This window comes from Prionailurus viverrinus, chromosome A3, assembly GCF_022837055.1.
Source record: "Prionailurus viverrinus isolate Anna chromosome A3, UM_Priviv_1.0, whole genome shotgun sequence".
NCBI lineage: Eukaryota > Metazoa > Chordata > Mammalia > Carnivora > Felidae > Prionailurus > Prionailurus viverrinus.
The window spans coordinates 8,463,896-8,479,357 of record NC_062563.1 but is presented as its reverse complement, the minus strand read 5'-3'; the positions used below and the strand labels follow the sequence as shown (position 1 = coordinate 8,479,357).

Sequence of the window (15,462 nt, the reverse complement as noted above, 5' to 3'; positions counted from 1 at the left end):
TAAGATGTTACCACTGAGGGACCCTGGATGAAGGGATTTCTTTGTATTACTTCTTACAACTACATATGAATCTATAATTTCAAGATTAAAAAAATTTAAGTATATTGTTTTAATGTTTATTTATTTTGAGAGAGAGAGAGAGAGAGAGAGAGAGTGTGTGTGTGTGTGCATGAGAGGGGGAGGGGCAGAGAGAGACAGACACACAGAATCCAAGGGAGGCTCCAGTCTCTGAGCTGATCATGATCTAAGCCAAAGTCAGATGCTTAACCAACTGAGCCACCCAGGTGCTCCAAGATTTAAAAATTTTAAAAAAGCATTGTAGGGTAGTTCTGGAAGAGTAAGAATGAAGAACCAATAAAAAGTCCAACAATTCTGGAATAGGTCGATAAATTAGCATGTGGCATTAATATATGAGATTAACCTCTAAGCTACATTAGCCTACATTTCTACATGTAGGAATTAACATACGTTCCATGTGATGGAATATTTTGCAGCCATGAATTCTTTGAGGAATGTACAATGAGGAAAAGAAATGCCTATGGAAATAATAAAACTGGCCAAGCTTTATGTGTCCAGCCCTAATAAACTAGTTTAAAAGGCCCCATTTAGTTCTTACAATTTCATGAAGTATGTACTATACGCATTTTTTTTTTACTGATGAAAAAATTGATGCATGACAACAATAAATAACTTGTGTATGGTCATAGAGTAGAGCTGGAGTTTGACTCCGAGCCCAAATTATTCCAGAAGCAAAAAACATGTAGGCTCTCTTCTACATTGCCTTAACTCCCTTTCTTCCGGTGTTTACTTAAATATCTTTCTACCAAGGGTTTTCCTATTTTAGTTTCTGTCGTCTATTTCTTTTCCTTGCTATGCAACACGACTTACCCAAAGATATGTGAGAATTTAGCATGTGATAAAAATGACACCTCAGATCTCTTTGAAGTGAAGGATTGTTCAATAAAAGAGAGAGGGACAACGAGGTGGTCATCTGAAAACCAATTAACACGGTGTCCTAACTCAATCCTCTAACAGGACAAAATCCAAATGGATAAAAACACTAGAAGAAAACACCAAAAAAAGTATATATTTTATAATTTTGCGTTGAGAAGGCTTTTGTAACTATGACTCAAAATCCAGAAGCCATAAAAGGAAAGGTTGAGATTTAAAAAAAAAAAATCCAAATGTTTGAAAACATTCCATTGGGAGGCTGGTTTGGGAAGCAGGCGCTGTGGTAAGTGATGATTGGAATATAAATTAATTCTGTCCTGATTGAGGGCAATTTGGCATTATCTATCAATATGTTTTTTTAATTTTTTTAAATTTTTATTCATTTTTGAGAGACAGAGCGTGAGTCGGGGAGGGGCAGAGAGAGAGGGAGACACGGAATCCGAAGCTGGCTCCAGGCTCTGAGCTGTCAGCACAGAGCCCAACGTGGGGCTCAAGCCCACGAGCCATGAGATCATGACCTGAGCCGAAGTCGGACGTTCAACCGGCTGAGTCACTCAGGAGCCCCTACCAATAATTTTTAAAAGAACGGACTCTTTTCTCTAGCAATTCCACTTCTAAGAGTTGACTCTGAACGTCAGTTCACACGCGTGTGAATACACAGAGGCATGAGGCCGTTCACCTAAGTGAGGCAATTAGCCAATGTTAGGAAACCAGCCCAACGTCATTCCCAGCGTCCTGGTGAAATAGATCATCGCACATCCACACAGTGGATTACTACACAAGTGTTAGAAATGGGGAGGGTGTACAGATATTGATACAGTGTCGACTGGGGGAAAAAAAGCATGGAATAGAACAGAGTGTGTATTATATTATTTTCTGTGTAAAGAAAAAGGAATAAGAATTTACGCTTATATTTGCTTACATACATCCAAAGAAACCCTGGAAGGATGCATTCAAAAATGCACACAGCAGTTATCTACCGGAGTAGCACTGGGACACAAGCACACCGTCTTACAATTTCTTATTTTGAGCCGGGTATGACCTATAACAACCAAAATTAAAACGTAGGCGACTAATACCAAATTAAAAAAACAAAACAAAACCCAAACACTCAGAGGGTGAAACTAAACACAGTTGGGAAGGTGATGCCTCAAATATTGAGTTATTTGTGGAATGATCTGTGCTCCTAACTACGAATATGTCTTTGCTATTCTCATCAGGCCTCCAGGTCATTCTCAGCACCAGACATTTTAGACCAAAGCACAAACGTTCCTCAGGAAGTATCTGGAAACTTCTTTCATACAAACAGGTGTTCGTGCTGTCAGCTTGTTTTTCATCCGTGTGGAAGAAGCCTAGGTTCCCCCCTTGCTGTTGCCTTCAAAGGGCAAACAGACAGGAACACTAGTTAAGTGATCACAATTTGTCATGTTGAAAAATAATGCTGCCTTATCATAATTTGATTGTCTATAATAAAACCCATATGGAACTTCTGGCACCTTCCTTCAACTGTAAATTGTCAACTGGATTTCAGCCTCTTTAAGCAAGGCCTACGTCGTCAAAGTGAAAACATAAGGCAGAGGGGTCAAGGCCATAAAAGCCTTGTCTGGAGCTATTAGTGGTCAATGTCTCCCTCTTCTAGCTTTACCTCTGACGGCGTGTCACTGGTTTCGGTTCGAATGCTGTACCTGGAATCGGCACTTAGCGTACAGTTTAACACAGGAAAATTTGTCTGGAAAACACCGAATGGTACAGAAACCCATTACCCCATTCCTTTCCATCTGTTAGAAATTTGAGCCACATGCTGCCTAGGATAAAAGGGAAAGGTCTCTTTCCTCTCCCACTTGGATGCCCCAACAGCACAAAGGGCATCGTGTGCCAGGCAGCAATGGTCTCCAGACCGTCTTCTTCTGAGAGCCCCGTCACCTGCATGGAGCCATTGTCAGATGGAGGGAGAAAAATGGAATGTGGTTAATTCTTGCAGGTAGAATTTATCTTCCCTTTTGCCTAAAAGGGAAAGCAAATGAATCAACAAGCAGGAAGGAACTGCAAAACCGAAGTCTACGGGAAACGTTTTTGTGGAACTTCAAATTTTCCTAAGCCAATCGGGGTACATATACATCACATATGTTATATACGTCTATATTGCATATATTACATACGTCTATGTCATATGCATTTCCTTTGTGTTACTAGGAAGCTCCAAGCCACCTAAGGAGAGTTTCTCATTGTAGCTAATTTTTATTTTTCCCACTATTCCTGCCCAAATTCACATCAGCTGGTAAAGAAATGCCTTCGCACCGTTTGAGCTTTGGCAAAAATAGGGAAAGAACACAGCGCCTAAGGAATGCTAATCATGGAAGGGCTTCAAAGACTGCCCATCCGATACCACAAAATTCCTCTTGCTCGTCCCCTACTAGAGGTTACTACGCACTCGTTGTAAGCGGATTTAATAAGTCGGGGTTATTTCTGAACAAGGAATTGGCACACTAGCTCTGAATTGCAGAGTTCCGGAATTACCGTGAAGAAAAAATAACCTAGTGCAAACTGTCACTACCAGCAGCCTCTCTCCCGGTTGTGGTGCAACCCCGGGGGGGCCTCAAGCCTCACAGCGCAGCCTAGTGGAGGGATCGGGAAATTTCCTAGACTGTGGTCCTGTATAACCTTACCAGGCAGGGCATGTAGACGAGCGGAGTAAAAATGTAAAGTGCACCCATCATCCCGTTACTGAAAGGGACAGACTGCTACTCACAATGTGCAGTTTTTTTCATTCCACACCCCTCTTTGGGTTCCGGAAGGATGAATATGTGTGGGCAGGCGGGCACACATGCTTTTTACCCTAAGGGGGTCTTTTCCGATTTTGAAACCCGCTCTCCTCCTTTAATATTGCCCTTCACAGGTCGCCCATTCCATCCCTACGTCATGCCAGCCTTTGATGTCCAGTGCAAGGCTGTGTCATAATCAACAGAACAACGCTTTCACTGGATCTTTTCGATCCTCCCAACGGTGCCCTTATAGACGTTGCTGGAATTAAAAAAAAAAAAAGATGGGGCGCCTGGGTGGCGCAGTCGGTTAAGCGTCCGACTTCAGCCAGGTCACGATCTCGCGGTCCGGGAGTTCACGATCTCGCGAGATCTCGAGTGATCTCGCGTGAGTTCGAGCCCCGCGCCGGGCTCTGGGCTGATGGCTCAGAGTCTGGAGCCTGTTTCCGATTCTGTGTCTCCCTCTCTCTCTGCCCCTCCCCCGTTCATGCTCTGTCTCTCTCTGTCCCAAAAATATATAAACGTTGAAAAAAAAAAATTAAAAAAAAAAAAAAAAAAAAAGAAAAAAGTCTTGCGGATAAAATTTTGCCCATTTTCTCAATACATTCCGAGACGTCAAACGGCTCATTCCAAACGCACGCTGCTTTGAGACTTTAAAACTGTGTACTGTTAAAGTGCCGGGGTTGAAACAAGCTTCCTAATGATCCGGGGAGTTGATTAAGAAATTATCGAAGATGTCAGAGGGCAATATAAAATAATATAAAGGTATGGAAACGTGAAAGCTGTCTTTTCTTTGTTTTCTGGCATGTTTTCGAAGAGGAGAATTTCAGCTGCGCGACACAGATCTAAAAACGTTCCACGTATCCATTTTCCAACCCCTTTTTCGGGAGAAGAGAGGCAATATTGTTCATTGTCTCCGCTTACACTAATTGAATCGGGCTAGGCTGGACCAGCTATCCAGCGTGATGCTCTTTATTGTAAATCGTAAGATCACCACCTGCTTTAACACTCTGTAGACCTAACCTCAGGGTATTAAGAACTCATCTCGTATCTCGGCAGCAGAAGCCAAACACAGCACCTATACGTGGTACAGCCTCATTAATCCGTCGTGTTGACTGATGCAGAGATATTGTATTTATAAGATTAAATAAAGTGGTTGTGTATTGTGGTCAGAGACGGAGGGTGGAAAGAAATCGATCAAAGAAAGCAATTCACACCTGCTTCCTGTGAATAAGGGTTTTCCATTTTCTCTCTCAGAACTTCTCTCTACTTGAGGGGTAAGTGAATTTGTCAACTTGATTTCCAATGGCAAGTGAAATGTGGGTAGAGAATTAAGCAATGAAATGGTCTTTTCCTGCTTCTCCTTCTTTTTGTCCTCAGCAGTCATTGCTTTGGGGATATTCTTAAGGGCGCACGACTCGGCATCTGCCTAAAGGCCACTGCGTATGATATAAAATGGAAAAATACATTTGCTGTGGGCAAAGCGTGGGTGGGGAGGGATTCCCAGGGCAAGTCACATCGGGCAAAAGGGATTTGTGGCAGATTCTTCTGTTCCACGATCAGTTTCAACATGTACAAGTTCCAGAGTGATCATGGCATTTCATATTTATTACAGGGAAAACATCCAGCTTAAAAAAAAAAAGTATTTCAAAATCTAAAAGCTAATGACCCACAGCCTAGAATATGTTTGTCATCTGCTTAACAAACACTTCTCAGTAACAAGAAAACTGTTTTGCATGTTGCCAAAATTAGGTTGTAGACCTTCTAAGAATGGTTTGGCCTTGTGCAGAAAGAGAGAGAAAAAAAGTCCCATCCTTTTTCCTGAATTTCTAGATTAGACCAAACTCCTGGGCCCTACCTCTACCCGTTTAATCACCAGCCACCCCTCCAATCTACTTCCTGTCTCAAAACGCTACGCATTTAATTCATAGCCCTTTTTCTACCCTTGGAACTATCTGCTTGTTTATTTTCTTATTCGCTCTTGCTCTCTTCATTGGAATGAAAGCTTTCGTGAGGTACACCACTCTATCTGCCCCACAATCACTCCTGACACAAAGAAAGTACTTGGATGTTTGTTGAATGCATAAATGAAAGCATTCACGCTTCCTGCTTTTATTCTACAACACCTGCCAACAGATTGACTGTCGGGCTGCATTTAGAGTTTATTAACCAGATGGTCACCTCAGTAGCTTTATTTACTTAAAAAATGTTTTTCATGTTTATTTATTTATTTATATTAGAGAGAGAGACAGAGAGAGTGTGAGCAGGCGAGGGGCAGAGAGATGGAGACAGAATCGGAAGCAGCCTTCAGGCTCCGAGCTGTCAGCACAGAGCCCGACGTGGGGCTCAAACTCAGGAACTGTGAGATCATGACCTGAGCTGAAGTCAGATGCTGAACCCACTGAGCCATCCAGGTGCCCCCCTAAGTAGCTTGAAATTGTGATAAGTGCTAGGAAGGAAGGCAAGTGGTCTGTGATGGAGATATTTCACTTTGCTCTCAGCCCTACCACAGGAAAATAATAATGCAGGTGTTATAGCAAAGGACAACCCCCACGCCACACTGTTGGGAACAAGGGAGGGGTGGGGACTGGATGGGCTGGAGAGTCAATGTCCCATCTCCAGGGGCAGCCACAACTCACATTCTATCTGAGAACACAGGACGAAACTTCCCACTTCCCAGAAAGGTCCAAAACGTGGATCTGTGTTCAAAGTTTATCATCTTAAAATATTGTCAACTTGATCAATTCCGAAGTATTATCAATAAATGAAAATATTACCCAAAACACTGTGAGATTCACATAGACTTTATGTCTGATTTGCGGCCTCCAACAGGAGGCCATTTTCCAACTTGGGTCTACATGCCTAACTCAGCATTTCTGAGAACAGTCCCTCAAAAGTTCTGGCCAGCTGGTTAGAGGACTAGTAGTTTTATGGACAATTAAGTTGGAGAAACTCTCAGTTAAACAAACTGAATCAGGTCTGCAGGACTTCTCAGGTCTTTAGGAAGCTGATATCCATTGGGAATCTTCAGGAGAGAAGATAAGGCAAACAGTATTTTCTTTTTTCCTTTTCTTAATATAATTTATTGTCAAGTTGGCCAACATACAGCGTACACAGTGTGCTCTTGGCTTTGGAGTAGATTCCTGTGATTCATCACCTCCATACAGCACCCAGGGCTCATCCAACAAGTGCCCTCCTCCTTGCCTACACCCATTTCCCCCTCTCTTCCACCCCCCATCAACGCGGAGTTTGTCCTCTGTATTTAAGAATCTCTTACGGTTTCAGAGAGGGAGGCAAACCATAATAGGATTTTCTAAAACTCTGGTGGTGAGCCCTGTTTCTAGGCACATCTCATTGGACTGATGTTGCATAGAATTCGAATTAACTAATGTCCCAAAGTATTAGCTTCAGAAATTTTTAAAAATATATTTTAAGCCTCCTTTTGAGGGGGTTCAAAATGTTCACAATGGTCCCTGTTTTTGAACTTCTAGGCCCAGTGGCTAAACGTGTGGGTGCTGGTGGTGAATTCCAGTTCCGCTCCTTTCTACCCGGATGATCTTCTGCACGTTATTTCATCTCTCTGTGAGTTAGTAAAGGCTCAATAAAGTAGGGCTGCTTGGCTGCCTTCGCTGCCTTTGCTGCCTTCGCTGCTCCTTCGCTGGAAGGAGCGAATCAGACTGGATGACACCAAGGGGAAAGCTAACTCAAAATCTGTTTTGCAAATTCATTGCAAAACACCAGTCACTTGATATTCAACCATGATTATTAACACCATAACATGTTAAAGACTGATTTAAAAAAACCGAATAAATGATACAGTTATGCGATTCTACATAGCTTATCTCAGTGAAGGCATCTCTATCCTGCATGCATTTGAAGTCATTTCCTCTTTCAAGTTGTGTCAGGCAGAGCTGATAATGAGAATATATTCCAAGATTCTTTGCAAAGTGGTGACATGATGTGCACCAGCTTTATTCTTGTTAGGTTCACCTCACAAACATTGCTGCATGCCAACAGGTGCCAGGCATTGAGAATAATACCAAACTGCCTAAGACACAGTCACGTCCCTCAAGTTCACCGTCTCTGTATATGAGAAGGGTGATTATGGTAGAAGAAATTCTTTCGGACTTCATATTGTGACCATTAGTGGATTGGAAAACAGCTCAGTGCGTCAAGACCAGCATTAAAACCATCAAACAGCAGAGCATTAGAAAAGAATACAAGGGGCGCCTGGGTGGCTCAGTCGGTTAAGCGTCCGACTTCGGCTCAGGTCATGACCTCGCGGTCCATGGGTTCAAGCCCCGTGTCGGGCTCTGTGCTGACAGCTCAGAGCCTGGAGCCTGTTTCAGATTCCGTGTCTCCCTCTTTCTCTGACCCTCCCCTGTTCATGCTCTCTCTCTGTCTCAAAAATAAATAAATGTTAAAAAAAATTAAAAAAAAAAAAGAAAAGAATACAAAATGTCAGCATGTGTTCCGTGCTGTAAGAACAGCACTGTTCTGTGCATTCTTTGCTGCATTCATGAGCATGTGCATCAGGTCAAGGTGTAAAATCTATTTTTTCCTGTGGGTCATGGTCAAACGAGGCATTTGTGCAATGAGTGAATTCAAGTAAATTACCCTGAGGGCGGGAGGCACCGGATCTCTGTCGGCTCCATTCACGCGATGATTTCCTGATATAAAGTTGGATCGAGAAAATCTATCTGGTTTCTATTGATGGCAGATCATCTCTGCTGAAGAGTCTGTTCGCTGCTGAAGAAACTTGACAAGCCCCGCCTCGTACCTTGACACAGATATGTGACTGGATCTACCATCGACCTTCGGAAACTTCTCTTCCCTTTCATAGGACACCATGACTGTGTGTGTCCACTACTTGGACCTCTGGCAGCCATCTAGACGCCACAAGTGACAAAATCTGTGTACCGAGCCAATCATACATGGCAGGTGCTGGAGACTGACTCATGCTAGGGCTAGGGAGATGTCGAACCAACGTAAACCCCTTACCTCCAGAATTCTTATTATGCTCAAGAAATAATAAATTCTCCTCATTAACTATGCCACTAGTGATTGAGCGAGCTATTTCTTTTCTTCTCTCCTTTTCTTTTCTTTTCTTTTCTTTTCTTTTCTTTTCTTTTCCTCACAGCCAAAGGTACCTGAAATGATACACTACTCAAAGTCCGACATACTGGAAGACCATTTGAGCTATTTCGTAATTCTTTATTTCTAACTTTCTGAGGACTTAGAAAACATCCTGTTTTATTTAGTCATTGCTACTGACTGCCCGGGTCATCCTCTATCCTTTACAATACCCCCTCAGGCACTATCTTCCTCTTCTGAATGAAAGCACCAGGTTTTGAAATGACTGAGTGACACATGCTTTGGGAACGGATGGCTGCCAGTGGATGATTATGGTTTTGCCACTCACTTCACGTCTCTGAGCTCTAGTTTCCTCATCTGTTAAGTGGTAATAAAAATATCTACCTTGGGGTGGCACCTGGGTGGCTCAGTGGTTAAGCATTCAACTCTTGACCTTGGCTCAAGTCATGATCTCCAGTCTGTGCGTTCGAGCCCCGCATTGGGCTCTGTGCCGGCAATGCGGAGCCTGCTTGGGATTCTCTCTCTCCCTCTCTCTCTCTGTCCCTCCCCTGCTCTCTCTCTGTCTTTCTCAAAAATAAATAAATAAATATTAAAAAAGTTTTTTAGACATCTACCCTGTTGTACTGTTATAAGAATCAAAGCAGGTAGCAGATAAAATATGCAAAATACTTCCTACGCAGCCTATGAATAATGAATTGTTAAAAAGTGAGGCAATTATTATTATTAACTCCACCTCACAGCTAATAAGTGGTAGAATCTGAACTCCTTTCCGGATCAGTCAAGGTCCTAACACTTGCACATGACCTCTGCTGCGGAAAACATTTCATATCAAATGTTTTGTGGTGCTAAATCCATGCAATTTATAAACATTATACTAGTAGAGCTAAAAACCCTGCTTACTCCGTAATTTATGTAATTTAAGGTGGATTTTCCCTCTGTACTGACAAAGTCTTTGGGGTGGATAGTTCTCTTTGCCTGTTGGAATGGCCTGGCCTTGCGGCTGACAGGTAGGCCAGACAATAAAAAACCACAGCTTAAAGTTCACTTAGCGCTCAAACCTTGGAATTAGGTGAGTTTTAAATGTTTAAATTTGAGACTAACTTGTCATTTGCAATGTTGCACACCCTAACATTTAAAAAAAGTTAAATCGAAATATCCTCAAATGAATATTCAATTTCACAGAGTCACAACACTATCGCACAAGTTTCAAAAAAATGGTAAAAACATAATGTGGAGCGTAGAAAGTATGGGCTTTGGGGTTGGGCAATTCTCTTCAGCTACGTAGCTTGGAGTCAATGATTCAGTTTCCCTAGAGCTTGGATTTCTTCATCTGGAAAATAGTAAAGATCTAGAAATTCCCACTTAAGCTCTGATGTTTCAAGATGATCCCTTGGGGGCACCCGGGTGGCTCAGTTGGTTGAGCGTCCGATTTTGGCTCAGGTCATGATCTCGTGATTTGTGAGTTCGAGCCCCGAGTTGGGCTCTGTGCTGACAGCTCAGAGCCTGGAGCCTGCTTCGGATTCTGTGTCTCCCTCTCTCTCTGCCCCTCCCCTGCCTGTGCTCTGTCTCTCTCTGTCTCTCAAAAATAAATAAACATGAAAAAAAAGAAGATGATTCCTTCAAAGCGATTTCACAACAGAATTTGACTTAGCCTATAATATAAAAAAGAAATACTAGAGGATTCATGTCACCAGAAACCACCCAGGAGTGGGGATATCTGGTCAGCCTCATGGAGAACTTGGCACTTGAAGGTGAAGTGAATTTTAAAAAGAAAAAATTTTTTTAATGTTTATTTTTGAGAGAGACAGAGACAGAGCATCAGCAGGGGAGGGGCAGAGAGAGAGGGAGACACAGAATCCAAAGCAGGCTCCAGGCTACGAGCCATCAGCACAGAGCCCAGCGCAGGGCTCGAACTCACGAGCTATGAGATAGTGACCTGAGCCGAAGTCAGATGCTCAACCAACTGAGCCACCCAGGTGCCCCATGAATTTTTGATAAAGAGAGACAAAGAGAACCAGGAGGAGAAAATGCAGAGAAGCAGGTCACACATGGGCTGTTCTGACTGGGTACTTTTAAGAGAATAGTGGGAAATATAGTTGGAAAGATACGGGAAAGCTGGTAGAGACCCTTGAACGTGACACTAAGAAGCCACAGCTTGTAGGCAAGGGCATTGAACTTCTATTGTTTCTAAAATAATTTTACAACTCCTGCACCTTTTTGGTTTTTAACCCAAATCCGGACTTCCGCCTCTGGTGATTTCGCTTTCAAATTAGACTCACCCGTGCTATCTCAGTGGGCCGAGGACTACGGAAGGGCAGAGTAAAAGACAAAAATGTTGATTCATAGGTGGGGGCGGGGTGGGGGGGAAGGAAAGCCATGATATTAATAATAGCTGAATTTTCTTCTTCTCAAAATGCAAGATCTCTGGGCTAAGTTCACTCCCCATGGCTTATCTCGTTTAATTTTCCCAAGTGTGAACGATGTGAAATTGTGCTCAATACTATTATTATCTCCATTTTACAGATGAAGAAACCGAGGCTCAGAGAGGTGTAGTCACTTGTCCAAGGTCACGCGGTCAGGAGGCGACAGAGGCCGAGTTGCAATGTAAGCTGCTTGATTGCAAGGCTTCTTTATACCTGCTTTTACACCATGTAGGATTCTGGAAATCTTGGTTCTCTCATTCCACTTCTCCCACCAAACAGCAGTGGCAGGATGGAGTGTCCATTACGTGAAATGAGGAAGCCCGTAGATCACACAGGTAGGCATGTTGTTGCTTGTTGTTGGGTGTGAATGAGGAGTTCAGTTTTGCACACATTGAGGTCGGGCGAACCTTTGACTGGAGATGTCGAAATTCAAGAATATGTGTCAAGAGGCAGCTGGATATTTAAGGCTGGACTTGAGGAGTGGGTGTAGGCTATAGACATGAACTTGGGGCGCGTCAGCAGGGGGCTGCATCTAAACCCTTGGGACTCTACGGAAATAACTGTAGTCAGAGACGATGTCTAAGAATTCAGTTCTGGGGAACTCCAACGTTTAGAAGGTAAGATCCAGCAGAAGAGATTGAGGAACTCCTTAATCATCGAGGGGGAGAAACTGGCAACTAAGTGAGGGTGATATTTCCAGAAGGAAGGGTCGCCGATGTGGCTGGCAAGTCCAGTGGGATAGGTCTGAGACGTCCGGGGCTTGGCAGCCGCGTTGAGGGTTGGGGGAGGCCACATCCTGGCCACATTGACAAGAACAGTTTATGTGGAGGAGAAAAGCCTGAATGGAGTGTGTTCAAGAGAGAAAAGGACACGAGGAAGCAAAAACAGTATTTTTCTTAATATCTGGAGCCTGCATGAATTTGGGGATCAGTGTACTTATCACAGCTTCCCGTAAAAAATTGTCTCTTAAGGGGCGCCTGGGTGGCTCAGTTGGTTAAGGGTCCGACTCTTGATTTTGGCCCAGGTCATGATCTTGCAGTTTGTGGGACTGAGCCCTGCAGTGCAGGATCCTGCTTGAGATCTCCCCCACCCCCACCTCTCTCTGCCCCTCCCCCATGTGCATGCATGTGTACCCGAACATACGCTCTCTCTCTCTCTCTCTCAAAATAAATAAACTTAAAAAAAATTATGTCTCTTACTAGATCTTTGAAGGACTAGACTGTGATTCATCTTTTAAACCTTTGCAAAGGTTGGTGTTTAAATAACAGTTGCAGGATTTAATAAAACTTTAGAAGAAAGGCATCTTCTTGTTCAGATCTCTTGAATCTGTGCTTGGTAACAGGTTAAGCCCCGCCCCTCCCCTTTCCCTCCAACACAAAGACACTTCTGGAATTACTGGTTGGCAACAGACACTTAGTGTGTTTTTTTAAACCGATGAAGATCAAATTTTCATTATGGGTTTTGTTTTTTTTTTTTTTTTTGGACAATGAATCTCTTAAGTGTGTATCTAATAGCTCTGGTTCAATTGTCGAGGGGCTGGAAAAATTAAGAAAAAACAAATCTCATCCCTGCCAACACAGTTTGTGTGAATCACAGCTCAGTGAAACCTTTCAGGCATAGAATTTATCTTTTCTTTGACCTATGCACTAAATGCTTCATTTGTTCATGAATTCTGGCCTTGTTTTAATTCTGCTATGCTCTGAATGTAGTTTTATGAGGCACAAAAATAAGATTGTCGACCCGAAAACACAGAAGATTTGTGTGCCTCTCCCAGAATGCAATGGGGGCATCCTTCCCCCAGTTCACAGCTCTGCAGGTTTGCGGCTGGAACTCCAAGCCAGGAAGAAGCATGCAGTGAGACAGGGGGGAAAGGTTCGTGTGGGTGGGTGGGGAGGGGACAGCTGATGTGGCTGAACCCAAGGCATAATTTACGCTAAGAATTCTGAATCAATACATTGACGGCCATTTATGCATAGTGTGGTACTCCCACCAGGAAAGCCATTGGCTGAGAAGTTTTATTCGTGTTACTTTCCCGGGGCTGGATTCTCTCATTGCACTCCTAGAACAATCGATCCCTCCTCCTCCCTCCCCCTCCCCCAAAAGCCGTCTGTACAGCCAGGGATCGGATGAGAAACCTTAATAGTCAGGAGGCTGTGGTTTGTTTACAGTCCTCACAGATGCATGTATTTGAATGTCCGCAAGTTCGCAGACTAAAGGAGAAATAAATGGCGTAGCCTAGCTTTCCCATGTTTTACATGCATATAGTTCGGGGTGGTACTCGATATTTAAATTCCAGTGATGTTGCCAATAAAAACATGGAAATTTGTAGTGTAACAAGACCAAATGCAAACCTCATTGGTGAACCTTAGGGAGCTGACTCGCTTTTTTTTCTGACAGTGTGAGGGTCTTCTGAGAGGCCACTGTAACTTTAAAATATCACCCACGGGCTTGACTCTATCAGATACCTGCCATGTTCCCCATACAAGCCCCCATTTTCTGAACTGTATCTCATTTTGGAACTCACTCCACTCAATTCGAGGTGCTGTCCCTAAGGGTCTCCAACAACAAAACACTGGGTTGGTAAAGTACAAGTCTGAACTTCCCTGTGCTTTTCTTAGAACAGGAGTGGATTGACCGCATTGGGGCTTTATGGTTAAAAATGTTTAAGCGTCCGGTATCAGATGCTACACTGGTTTTCTTAATTAAGGTGGGGATTTGGATAAGTTACTTAGACACCTGTCTCCAGATGGGTAAAGCTCAGTCCTTCATCCTTGTCCCGTAAGTAACTCAATCTTTTCCTGACTCCAGTGATGGGTTGGCTTTGGATGCCCCAGTGAATGAAACGTGATTATTCAAAAAAATCACAACCTCAGAACAGCCTTAGGAGCCCACGATGGATAAATGAGAACTCAACAAGAGTTTCCACTCAGAGTCAGGTAGTAAATCGTTTCTCAAATATTCATGAATATGGATGACCGGTTTCTAGCCCCAAGACAAATAACATTCCTACTCCTGGTTTATACATTTGATGGAATGTTCTGGGAGCCAGGGAGGCCAATTCTCTTTGTGTCGGAGCACCCTGCCCAACACACGGCCTCCCCAGCGAGAGCACTTGGCATCTCCCATAATAATGGTGGTGGTGGGGGTGGGGGGGTTGTACCGCATTTCTTCCTGGACCAAAGTCCCTGAGGACAAGGGCTCTGTCCCAGCCTCCACTGTAGCCTGGCCTCACCTGCACCCGGCAGCATCCCACTCAGTAAAGATTTGGTGCCTGGATGCGTTTGAAAACTTACTTTGAATTATACAGAAAGCTATTCGATTGGCATCTGAACTGGTGCATTTGGGGAACCGGGCATTTGCGGGACAAGTTCTTAAGCTTTTGAAAGAAAAATTGAAAATCAGTTTGTGCAGTAGAAATTTACAGAAAGATCAAGAACGCTGATAGAGCCCGAACCCACGAACCTGATGACTTTTCCCCAATTTTAACTCTCCAGAACTTACAGCTGGTGCCTGACATTTACAGTATAATGTTTGACACGGTCCCGCGTGCATTGAAACCACAGACTGAGGTGATACTCATTTTCCTTATGGAGAATAATATATCCGTACAGCGCTTAGAACAGAGCCTGGTATACTGTAAGTGCTCAATACGTGACAGCCAGTGTTATTAGCAACTTCCCTTGAAACACAGTGTATCAACTTTTATTTCCTTCTTCATTGAAGGAGTTTCTTTTCTCGGCCGAACACAAACAAACTCAAGATAAAAAGCAAATGCTCTTTTTCAGATCAAAAGAACTCGTGTTTCTTTGTGCAGGAAAGAAAGCAGCTGATGTGGAATACCTCCTTTAAAAATATCTAGTTTTTACAAAGATATGACCCCGGCTTGTGGGAAAATAATTAGTACATAAAAGGGTCTGCCCAGAGCTGTAAAAGCTCTTTATTTAAACCCATGCTTTGGTGCAAAAGATAGTTAAAGATCAATCCAGGCTATTAAAAATAAGAAATGAAATGTATTCCAACAAAAGCCTATAAACATGCTGGTTGTGAAACAAGCTACCGAGGCCAGGCGAGGTATTTAAGTCTTTTAGGAACCGTTTTTACTCCGCTAAGGCCTTTCCCTCCAGACTCCATTGATCATAAATGCAACCTGTCTTCCTCTACCTTTGACAAATGGAAGGACGGATTCATCTGTATGTAACTCACCTCCTCTCTTCTTTTACATAAAACAGATGCCA

The 15,462-nt window shown here is 43.2% G+C and overlaps 1 protein-coding gene across 8 annotated transcripts in view; it reads right to left on the bottom strand.

Moving 5' to 3' along the window:
- The window catches only part of BCAS1 (brain enriched myelin associated protein 1), a 99,070-nt gene that overhangs the window by 49,432 nt on the left and 34,176 nt on the right, over positions 1 to 15,462 (bottom strand). The window lies entirely within an intron of this gene.